The following is a 12,035-nucleotide window of genomic DNA, read 5'->3' as shown; positions in this document are numbered from 1 at the left end:
TGGGAGGGACCCCACGCTGGAGCAGGGGAAGAGTGAGGAGTCTTCCCCCTGAGGAGGAAGGAGCAGCAGAGACAAGGTGTGATGAACTGACCCCAACCCCCATTCCCTGTCCCCCTGCACTGCTGGGGGGAGGAGGTAGAGAAAATTGGGAATGGAGTGGAGCTGGAAAGGAGGGAGGGGTGGGGGGAAAGTGTTTCAAGGTTTGGTTTTACTTCCCATTATCCTGTTTTGATTTGATTGGTAGTAAATTAAATTGATTTTGTCTTTTCCCCAAGTTGAGCCTGTTTTCTGTCCGTGACCATAATTGGTGAGTGATCCCTCCCTGTCCTTGTCTCAACCCACAAGCTTTTCTTTTTATTTTCTCCTCCCCATCACACCAAGGGGGATGAGTGAGTGAGCAGCCCTGTGGTGCTTTGTTGCCTGCTGGGCTTAAACCATGACAATAGTGTATAGATTATCACCACCGCTGATATACCAGCTCATTAAGTTCCCTGAAATTTTCATGAGAGTCTCATGAATGCAAGAGAATCATGCTCACAGATACACACATGATGTAAATTTGTTGTTTAAAAGTTACATTTTGAAGCTCCACCCAGCAAATAAATCTGATAATCATCAATATTTTTTTTCTGGGAATAATGCCTTAGGCAAGGCCTGTGTGACCCTGAGAGACAGCAGCTTAAAATGTTCAATCCATCTGAACATCAGATCTCCTTGAGAGATAAGGAAGACTGGGCTTCCGAAGACCTCCTTCTGACCAGAAGTGTCACACTTGTACCATGAGAGAGAAGCAATAAGCTCTGATTTACATGATCAGTTAGAACTTGCTAACACAGGTAGATTTTGGTATATCCTGTGTCACTTAGTTCACTTTTCACTTCATCTATCCATCCATGAAATAAAGAAAACCAGAGAAAATATAATCACTCCCAGCACTGAAGTAATGAATAAGAAATGACAATTTTTGGTAGACATTCAATAAAAAAAATAAATGGAACTAAATCCTCAGTCTTGTTACTTGCAGTGTGGCAGAGGAATCCAGCAACATGCAACAGGCTCCCAAGGATGGTGTCCCGTGCTCACTTAGTCAGTCAGTTGTGTTCTGAGTTGCTTGGTCAGCTCTAGTTCTGGGCAGTTTTCTGATCAACTCCACAGCTGTATATCACTCTCTGTTGTCATCAGAAGAAATACTCCAGCTTTATGTTAGTGTAACAGTGATCAGGACCTGGCTCACTGAATCAGGGTGATGTGTTTCCAGCATATTTGGGGAGGGCATTGATTCAGGTCATGTAACTGTATGATGCTGGCTGACTATCTCTGGAATGGGTCCAAATGTGTATTTATTCCTGGTTTGGATTCTCTAGATGCACAGACAAATATTGTTAACTTGGCTGTGAGATGGTCTCAAGATGACAAAGATGATGCAATCATTTCTGAATAATATTTTTGCTGTTGCTTCAGCTACAGGAAATGATGCTTGAACACTGCTGCATGCATGAGGAGAACAAGAATTCCTCCTCCAACAGAACATGCTTTGTTTAGCACCAGTAATACCACAGGTGAGGACCAAACGGAAAACCTTTCAACGTAAACAGAGAAAACAATATAACACAACTGGCAAGCTTTTCATCTCTAGTGTCACAGGGAGATGCTGTCAGGATGAGAAGTTAACACATGGAAGCCAGCTGTAGCAACTAAATGTCTCAAGGAAACTTGTTCTTAGATAATGAAATCCACTCACAAGAAGTATCACAGAAAGTTGGAGTGACCTGATAAAACTCAGAAGAGATTACCAGATTTATTCTTGGAAAGGCAAGAAAGTGAAGCTCAAAGCCTGACAGACTCTAAAAATGATGAAAATGTGACTGCTAATTCAAAGCTTTATCTCCAGATGTTTAAAGAAGATTTTTTAAAGATAGCATGTTGCATAATATGTTGGAAACCCACCTGTACATAAAACAAACTAAGATAAAATCAGAAAACCAGTTACATTCAGAAATACAGCTGGACAGTCAGTGAATAACGGCTGAAATTACCTGCGCAGAATTCTGGTTTTACCATGAACTCATTATTAGGAAAACCAGGTTGCTATGCTGCCCCTGGAGCAGCCAGGAAAAATAATTTGAGGAAATGGGGACTTACAGAAAGAGGTTACTATACTGGGTTTATACCAAGTGCAGCATATTGTACCTTAATGCAACAGTGCAGCTAAATACAAGACATATTTGATGTGTGCTATGACATTGCTCCTTGCCCTTTCCCTCCAGTGTGCATTAGGAGGAGATCATGGAAATGACAAGGGGCTACTTGAGGTCATCTCATAACCGTGTATTTATTAGAAGAGCAGCCTTTCATACCTATCATGCTTGCCTGTGTGAAACTGTATATTGCAAACATAACTAAGATTTTCCCGTTGCTGTAGACCCTCTAGTTGTTATAACACATTGGAAGCTCCAGGTAACACTCATTTTTTTTCTGAATATGTAGAAGCTACGAGTAGATGAAGAGCTTCTTGTGCTTTAGACATGACAAATTAAAAGCTTACACTACCCTTTTCAAACATTTACGGTAAACTGATGTCCTTAATTGGCTGTGAATGTAGCATAAAAGTTTAAATCATTTGAAGCTCTTAATAAAGACTAATTAAAGGTGAAATCATTGTTCTATGCATTTCACATGGGCTTTTGCTATAGAGCAAGTAAAATCAAGATTTGAACTCAAACTTTTAGGAAGTCCTTAATAAAATGAGTCTCATTAGTGTCAAGCTGCTTGATTAGGAACCTGATTAAAAGCCATTTCACATTAATGAGAGTCATTTTATTAAAGGCTTTTAAAATCAGTCCCATATACAGATGCAGGCCAAGTTAAGAAAGTCTATATATGTGTGTGTAATGTATTTGTCTATGAATCCAGCCCTATTCGTGCAGTTTGTCTACACAGCTAACAGAATAGGAAGATAGCGAGACATACAGAAGATGGCTTACAGCTCACCTTTAAACTACATTGATTTTACTACAAATCTCCTTAAATTTTTTCACTGCTTTATCTTATACTAGTTACAAATTCTCTCAAAAGATAGATGCAGGTCCCCAGGTTGTTAAGATGTAAAGCTGTCTATATTACACATTTTACACATTTCTTACTTCAGTCTCACAAGGAGAATAAGCAGTGAAATTTGAACCTTCTTGGATCTGTTTCTTCCAGCACGACAACACAAAAGGGCTGTACTGTGCTGGAGGTTTTGACAATGTGAGTGCAACAGCTCATTGTTAGACCTTCATGATTAGAATATTCTTTTCACATTTGGATGTGGATGTATCCCCTGTCTGTCAACTATGCGGGGAGGGGGACGGAGCGGATAAAAGGCTGCATAACGTGCACACATATGTAAGAAATATATTTTTACACTCCTAGAACTAACAAATAATAAAACCAATTCTGTTTAACCTCATAAATGTCTTCACCTTCTCCTGATTTCTACAAGCAAAAAGCCACATATCCAAAAAGCAAATGTTACAACGTTTTGTTCTTATTGTATTGAATTGTTGTCTAAAACATTTTGCAAACTTATGTGTAATATTTGCTGCTAATTGAGCTCTCACATGAAGCCAAGTGGTCACATGGAAGATAAAATGTGCCACCAGGTTTATTTTAAGGATATGTTTGGTTTGTTTTGAAAGTTTGGCTGGAATTAAACAATGCAATTGATATGTCAACAGTTCTTTGTCATGTTGCTGCATGATCTTTTTCAGGGGTGGTCAATTGTCTGACTCAATTTTGTTTATGTGTTTAGAAGATGTCACAGTTACTTTGTAAAGTTATCTGTATAATTTCAAAGCTTGGGTGTGATAGTTCTGTTTGCTTCACAGGCAATTTGAGGTATTTTCTTGACAGCAAATTTGCAAAAGCAGGACTAGAAGGCATTGTTGACAAGGCAATAAATCATGTTACAGATGACTGTCAGTCTCTTTAATTTTCCTTTCAGTTAAGTATTTAAGGGCAATACTCAGATTTTTAGGCTTTTAAGTGTTTCTGGGTCTGGAGGACCAGAATTATGCTCATAACTATGCCTTGTGGGACAGCAGTTTCTTACTTTGTTCACACTGTTCTTCGAAGGTAGGTTCTCACATGCATAAATGTATCTAGTGTGACCGAGGATAGATTTTTGAAAGATGCTGTGTAAGCCCACAGTTCTTACTGAAGTCAATATGCTGTTTCAGTATGGAAAACAGATCATATTGTGCTGTATGCCTTAATTAGTGACCTGTTTTTTCTTTGTGAGGCAGGGGCTAGATAAACAGGTACCTGAGACCAAGATCTTTTTCTTTCTGCAACTTTCACAATGCAAGCTACTCTATATTTGCTACTTTTTATCTTGATTCCCCTCTGATTCATAGTTCGGTTCAGTTATCAACTCCAAACCACTTTGCAGAGAACAGAGATATATCAGTGTTTGCCATCCCCTTCCTGCCTGGGAAGCAGGAACAGAGCATGGGGTGCTGTTGTGATGATGACCTTTGGCAAGATGAGATGCAAAGCACCCTGCAGGAATTTCCTCCGGCACAAAGGTATTTAACAAATTCTCCAATTCCGTGGTGGGACCTAGTCAGTAGGTGGTCCGCTTGTCTGTCTGTCTGTCTTTCCTTATCCTCTTCTTTGACTTAGAGAAGCTGCAGTAAGAGGAAAAAAAAAAGGAAAAAGAAAAACAAAACAAAAAAACAGCTATTACACTGGAAAGACATGTGATCTGCATAATTGCTCTAATTGCAGCTAGTTCTGCAATGAATAGTCCTGCTGTCAAATTCAACAACGACTTAGGGGGAAAAAATATCTCCAAGTCCTTTACTATAACATGAAAGACATGAAGAAACGCTTATGATCATTGCCATTCAGTTTAGAGCCAGCAACTGATTAAGGGGGATGGGAAACAGTGCCATTGTTGAATTATTAAAGAAATTATTAAATTGGCAAGCATAAATAAACAAAATTAAACTATGCACCTCTCTGGTCTTTTTGAATTAAACAAATTGGTATATCAGTCAGGCATGACAGAGGTAGTGATTCATCATCAGTAGGGATTTTTAACATAATTGTGGTGAATGTTGTATCAAACATAGACTACTCCAAATGTTCTGCTGTCTCAGGATTCCCAAAGAAACAAAGTAAAACCACACGGACTATTGACAGAAGAAGAATGCCATCCACAGACCTGAAGGCAGGGTTTAAAGACAGGAAAGCCAGCCAGCCCTGACTCCAACACTAACTCTCTGTGGCCTTGCACAGATTGCTCCATGTCTCTTTCTTGATTTCCTTATCTGTAAAATGGGATAATAAAACATACTTACCTGTCTCATTCTTGTGTTGTGAAACTTACTTAGTGTCTGCATAGTGCACTTGCTATAGAGGAGCAAAAGATTTATCTGCCTCTCTTAAAATCTGTTCTTGAGACATGAGCAGTGATAAAACTTCTGTTGATATTTAGGAAGCTTAATTTTACAGAGTGGAAATGTAATCAGGCTATCCAAATCTAGTGCCTAGTAATAAAGAAATGGCATCTGAGACAAATGTTTGTTACGTGCTTAAGTGTGGCCATGGAGTATGGCCCCTGAACATACCCTGGCTTAAAAAATGAAGAGTGTTTTTCCTGTTTCATTTCTACTTCAATTCAATAGAATTAGCACAGAAATATTTTCCTTTCTTTTTCTTGAAAAATTATATGCTTACCTCTTTGGTGGGTTGACACTGGTCAGCAATTAAGCACCCACCAGCTGCTCGTTTACTCCCCCCTCATTGGGATGAGGTTGAGGATTGGAAGAGCAAATGTGATAAAAACCTCATGGGTCAAGATAAAGACAGTTTAATAAGTGAAGTGGAAAAAAAAAGAAGAAAAGAAAAAAAACCCAAACCCAAGTGATGCAAAGGCAATCACTACCTCCCACAAGCAGGCTGCTGCCCAGCCAGTGTCTGAGCAATGGCTACGTTGGAAATACTCTCCCCCAAGTCTTTATTGCTGACCATGATGTTATATGGCATGGGACATCTCTTTGGTCAGTTGGGGTCAGCTGTCCCAGCGATGTCCCCTCCCAGCCTCTTGCCCATCCCCAGCCTCCTCGCTCATAGCAGGCAGAGAGAAACAGAGAAGGCCTTGACACTGTGCAAGCACTGTTCAGCAGTAGCTAAAACACAAGTGAGTTGTCAGCAGTGTTTTGGTCACAAATCCAAAGCATAACACCATACTGGCTGCTGTGACAAAATTTAGCTCCAGCCAGCCAGACCTAGTACACTGTTGCATCACCTAAAGTGTTTTTTCCTGGGGCTTGGGCTCATTCTAAAATTCTAAAGTCTTCTCCTCATTTTGTATGTGTACATGGGACTGAGATGCCTCTAGCCTAGTTCTAGGCACCTCAGACTTTGAAATACAAGTAAGATTCAGACCAGAAGTTATTTCTACCCAGCCTGAACCAAGTCCTCAGATTCAGGCATACCCAAAGTTAGGAAAGTTAAGATTTGCATGTGAGCTTTGTGCCTTGGGACCATCTTTTATAGTAAAGATGGGTAAAGTAAAGTAAAACAAGATGAAATAAAGTCATACTCAAGATGCAGTGGGAGCAGCCCTCTTTAAAAGGTTGAAAACACTCTGCTAATTATTTTTAATCTCTATTTTTTGTGCATTTTTGTTCTTGTTCTTTCCATGGTAGAAAGATAAAGAGCCTGTTCTGGTGAAATATCTGGCCAGCCTGGAAGCGGGAAGTACTGTAAATGGTATAAGAAAGCCTGTACTCATGACATTTCCTGTTCAGTTTTGCTGACTATATATTAGAATGCAATCATGTTCAAAATGTCAACTGATTTTGCCTTGTTCCATGCCTGTTGTCACATCCCTTTTTACATCCTTTAACTCCTGCTCTCTGTCTGTCTATAGGGTACATCTTGGTGCCTGTGTAGTACCTTCTTGCACAAACAGTATTCTTGCAAAAGGCTATCTTCTCTTTCTTTTCATGATCGGGTAGCATGGGTACTTAAAATTACTGAGCAGGGTAGTTTTCAATAGTGGATACTGTTATAGAGTCATGTTCTTATGAGACTGAATGTGGAACAGGCTGGCTATTATTAGGTATTGTTTCCCTCTGTTAATATTTTATACTGTGTCATATATATTAGCCTTCCTTCCCCACTGTGGGTACTAACCAATGCCCTAATGGCAGTCTGACCTGTGAGGCTGAGAGCTTCATATTGGTGTTGGCCATCCTCTCCTTACTTACAGCATCTTTCCTCAGTTCTCCAGAATAAATGAACAGCTGTGGAAGACAGGCAGAGAGACTATCTTCAAGAATGAAGTTGCAGCTGTTTCATGCACTTGCAGTCTCCATATGGAAGCTCCATAAACAGTAGGCTTTAGAGGCTGAGGCAGGGTAAACCTCAGTCCTACCCCATGTTCCATGTCCTGCTGATGACATTTGCCATCCTTCTCTTTTGCTGGATGTGGCTGCTTGTGTCTGGCCCCTGCTGATGGAGTGTTCCTCCATCTTCATATGGCACTTTAAATTGAATCTGGGCACCAAATAAAATGGATGTTCTGCAAAAAATGCTGCCTCTGGGGAAAACTGAAATCTGAATGTACCACAAAGAAAACAAACCTGGGAAAAGAGCTGAGTGGAAGGAAGGAACTTTAGAAACCCCTCACACCTTAAATTCTCTGTGAGTAAAGGGGATAACTAAAGGAGATTTAAGCTGTACTTCACACTCTTTAATTTTGATTGCATTGCAAATAAAGGAAGCAGCAAAGAAGACGACAAAAGTTCCCATTATCTCTGGCAATGGATAGGTGTAATAGTTCTGAGTTTAATAATTTCTTCAAGCAGAAGAGAATACCAAGAAAACTTAGTTCTATCTGAAGAATGATACACTCCATGGGAAGTTGAAAAAATGTATGAATGGCATGATTTTAAACAAGAGCACCAGACAGGACATAAAATAACAGGAGAGTTCACAATTTCTCCTTGTAAGGCAGACTCAAAAAGAACTGAATTTGAAATTTTGGGTTCTGAGTCCCCGAGGAGGCCAGATTTCAAACACTCCAGACTGCTGGGAAGACTTCAGGAAGATACCTGGAATTTGTAAAAGAAGAGATTTCCCCATATCCTGATGAAAATTTATGGAAGGTAGTTAATATTCCACTAAAGTGGAAAACATAAAAATGGTTACATAAAAAACATTTAAAGAAACATGGAGGACTGCATGTACTGCAGATTTAAAGTCCAGTGGAGCAGCATGGAGCTGTATGAGCTGTGACTCGGTAAGCATTTGCATTAGTACTGGAGTGTATGCATATGGAGCACACCACAGATACAGAGTAACAACAGCACCATTAATTCAGGGGATTTTCTCCAGGAGTGTTGAGCGATTGGGGAAATGATTGGACTATTAATTTGAAAGCAATTAGAGCACCTATTAAATTACTTTGGACATTGTTTTTGGCAACAAATTACACAAAAAGCAGTTTTGTTTACACTGAAGAAAAGCCAGTACCTCTGGAAGTAAACAATTAAACTGTAGGTTTCCACTGCTAAGCTTCTCCTCACAGCAGGCACAGGAGAATAAAATGTTTGGATAGGCAGGAATTTGCTGCGGTACTCTGTGCTGAGCCCTGGACCTTGTCAGTAGATTCAAGACCCCAGAACAACCAAGGAAGGATTTGAGGACCCCTTGCAGAACACTCTGCTCAGAACTGAGAAAAGAGAAAACAATCCATGTTGCATGATTCGTGCCACTAGAAATCCCCAACTTTAGGTGGAGGATTAAAAGAGGATTTAGTTAGTTTTATTGTTCTGGGGCTATGGTTCTGTGTCCAGGAATACCAGAGCTGTACACCACCAGATCATCTCTTATTACAGATTTGGACTGGATCAGGCCTGAGTGTATGACTGCATTTCTGTCAAATTAGCTAGAACACATGATACACTATTTATTCTGGCTTCATGCTTACTGCAGGAGGACAGGTGATATGTGATTGGCAGAAAATCTGCCAGGACGAAGTTACCCTTCAAATAATACTTTTTTTTAAACAAATTTGGATCCACAGAGTGAGTTTGTACTAGCTGAACTCTTTTTTCTTATGAGTCTACAACATTTTGGATCCAGCATATGTGCCCTAATCCATCCATTTTCTCATGAAGGCATGGCTGAGGAATCACAGGGCCAAGAGGAGAGGGTGGGAAAAAAGGTGGATTTCCTTCACTTGTGTATAGATCTCATTCACTGACGAATAAATAAGTAGGAAACACAATGTAATGCATTACCACTATGTAGATGGTAGATGGCCTCTTCCTTCCCTTTTGGAAGAGGAAACACACTATATTTGAGAGTTTGCCCAGAGAAGCAATACTTGTCACAGGCTGAGGATCCCAAGGCTTTGCACAACCAGGTATGTGCTCCCAGAAGTATTGCTAGCATTTTAGGAAAGCTCTGTGGTTCCTGTCTGCATTGCAGTGAACTACAGTCAATGAAAGGGTGGGGTTTTAAGTTCAATTGGTAGTATGAATAGTTATGTATATGCTTTCTTTATGTTCTCTGCTGGTTATACTCCAGAAAACAAAACAAAGCAAAAAAAACCCAATAATAACTATGGGTTTGTCTTTTAATGATTTAACCAGACGTGAACCTTTCCTGGAGAAGCTGGACACAATAGGAGTCCCAAACTCTGATAGCCAGTGTACTTGTGACAAAATCTTCCCTCAAAGCTTGTCGGATCAGTATAAGTGGGAGAAAAGAGCTTTTTGAGTAAGATGCTCTTCTGTTGCCTCTGTGGCCTTTGGGTGCAATTTCACTGTATCCTTAATCAGATTTAACTGCAGGCTGACACTGAGTGCCCTTCCTCCCACTCCACACCACCTTCAACTTCCCACCGTTCTTGTACCAGCTTTGACACTGCATGTCTACAGGGTGCAAACTAGGGAGCAAATGGGACCACTTAAGATGACCTGATGTATGCCACAGCCACAAATAATGTAAGCCAACATGAACTGACACTGTTGCAACAAAAGTGTGTGCTCTTTTCCTACCAGGACTACTTGGTTCTTTCCCTCTTCCTCCTCCTAAAGGTGTTAAAGCTGTACTTTCTTTCTCTCTCTTTTTTTTTTCATTCTTTTTTTCCCTACATTGCTGAGTTAATTTTAACCTGGATCAATTTCCCAATCCAGTTCACTGCATGGCCACACAAGAGCTTGTGCTGTCAGGACCAATTTTGAGGCATTAGGATTGGCTTATGCTGATTTAAACTACATAACTGAGTTAAAGCACCTATCTCAACTAGGGACAGAGCAAGAGGAAAAGAAGCCCGAAGAGACTTTATTGTCACCTTTCAGTCGCCAGTAATTAACATGCTCATCTTACAATGGTCTCTGTTTCTCACAGATAAGATGTTCTCAGATAAGCCAATGCACAGATGTTAAGTAAGTGCCTGTACCATACTGTAAACATAACTGACTACAGTACTCAACTATAAGCGATTTGAGTGTCTACATGTAGAGAACAATTTGTATGTTTATGATGTTGATGTAAATCTGTCTGTTTATTGTGTACATTTTCAAATGTTACTCTCTCAGCTTCCAGAGAACTCAGTAGCAGTGTGGACTGCGCCTTTAAGGCCTGAGATTCCCAGGCAGAGATTGTGGGCAGGGGGCTGTGAAGCCCTTTTTGTTATTATGCACAGCCAATTAAAACCAAATGGAAAACAAAGCAGATCCTTTGCAAGAACCTTAAGCCTTTGAATGACCACCGCAGGTGTCATCCATCATTTTCTAAAGAGCTTGTAGTCTTAAGAGAATGCAGGAGGCACTGGAAGGGGACAGAGAGTAAGCAGGTTAGTTTACCAATTTAAGACCAAGCTGGGATACAAGGCACGCTAGAAAGAGCAGAAACATTTTCTAAAGTGCTTGAGCTCTGCTCTTTCCTAAGTAGACTGAATTTGCTGCAGAACTTCCCTTTCCTCAGCATGTCTGTCTGCAGTTGGCTTTGTAGTGATAGCAGCAGCAAGCAGCTGCAGTGAGAGGGATCATGTGAAGATACTTGGTCCATCGCTTTGCTTGACAGGCCACTTCTGTTTTGTCTCTCCTTTTGTTTTCTTTGAGGAGACAGATGCTGCATGTGTGCAGTTATGCTGGGTGCTCCACAGAGTTTTCAGTGCACATGAATAGCTACATATGGCCTCCTTAAAAACAGTATGTAATTAGGAGATTTTTTCATTTTGTGTGATAGGAAAGTTTATTTATGCAGGTTCTGGGAAGGATAAATGGGAGAATTAAAAGCAAACCCATTAGCTTAGCTGAAATGGTGGAGGACAAATGAATATTGCCTCACTGTCTCCTTAAAAGCAGATAAGAAATCAGTGGACTGAAATGATACTCTCACTCTAGGTATTTTCTCCCTAAGCATCCACATATGGCCATCAGTGAGGACAGGATGAGTAGGCTACAAGAACCCTTTGTCCAACTTGATATGGCAGATCTTATGTTCCCTGTGCCTGGGAGATGTGAGATTTTGGAGAATGAACCCTGAATAACTCAGCTGTGGCTTGGCAAGCTAATGTAGCTCCTGGAGGGCCAGAGACCTGCTAGGGTTGGTACTAGAGCACCAGCTATGCACAGCTGGGAGGGAGAGGGCCCTGTGACACCAACCCTTTCCCCATCAGCATGCTACGGGCTTTGTGGTCCAATGGGCTGCTGCTCTTTTTACTACCCCTATGCTACCCTGTGTATGCTCTTCACTTCTGGCAGTTGTATTGGGATACTGACAACAGATGTAGTTGGTCATCCAAAATACCTGCCCTCAGAGCTTATAATTTAAACCACAAATCAATGATGTCTCCAATAAGAGATATTATTTGACCCTACATGGCTCCACTATCTCCTGTTCCAAATCATCTTTAAGAACTTGAGTGCTTAAAAAATAGAGGGTATGTTCTCAGGTTTTATTGTTAATTCTTTAATTCTCCTCTAGAAACTCTGTAAAAATTTCAAGATTGTCAGATGGATTTC

The sequence above is a fragment of the Aquila chrysaetos genome, chromosome Z (genome assembly GCF_900496995.4).
Source record: "Aquila chrysaetos chrysaetos chromosome Z, bAquChr1.4, whole genome shotgun sequence".
Lineage (NCBI taxonomy): Eukaryota > Metazoa > Chordata > Aves > Accipitriformes > Accipitridae > Aquila > Aquila chrysaetos.
This window is presented reverse-complemented; position numbering follows the sequence as displayed.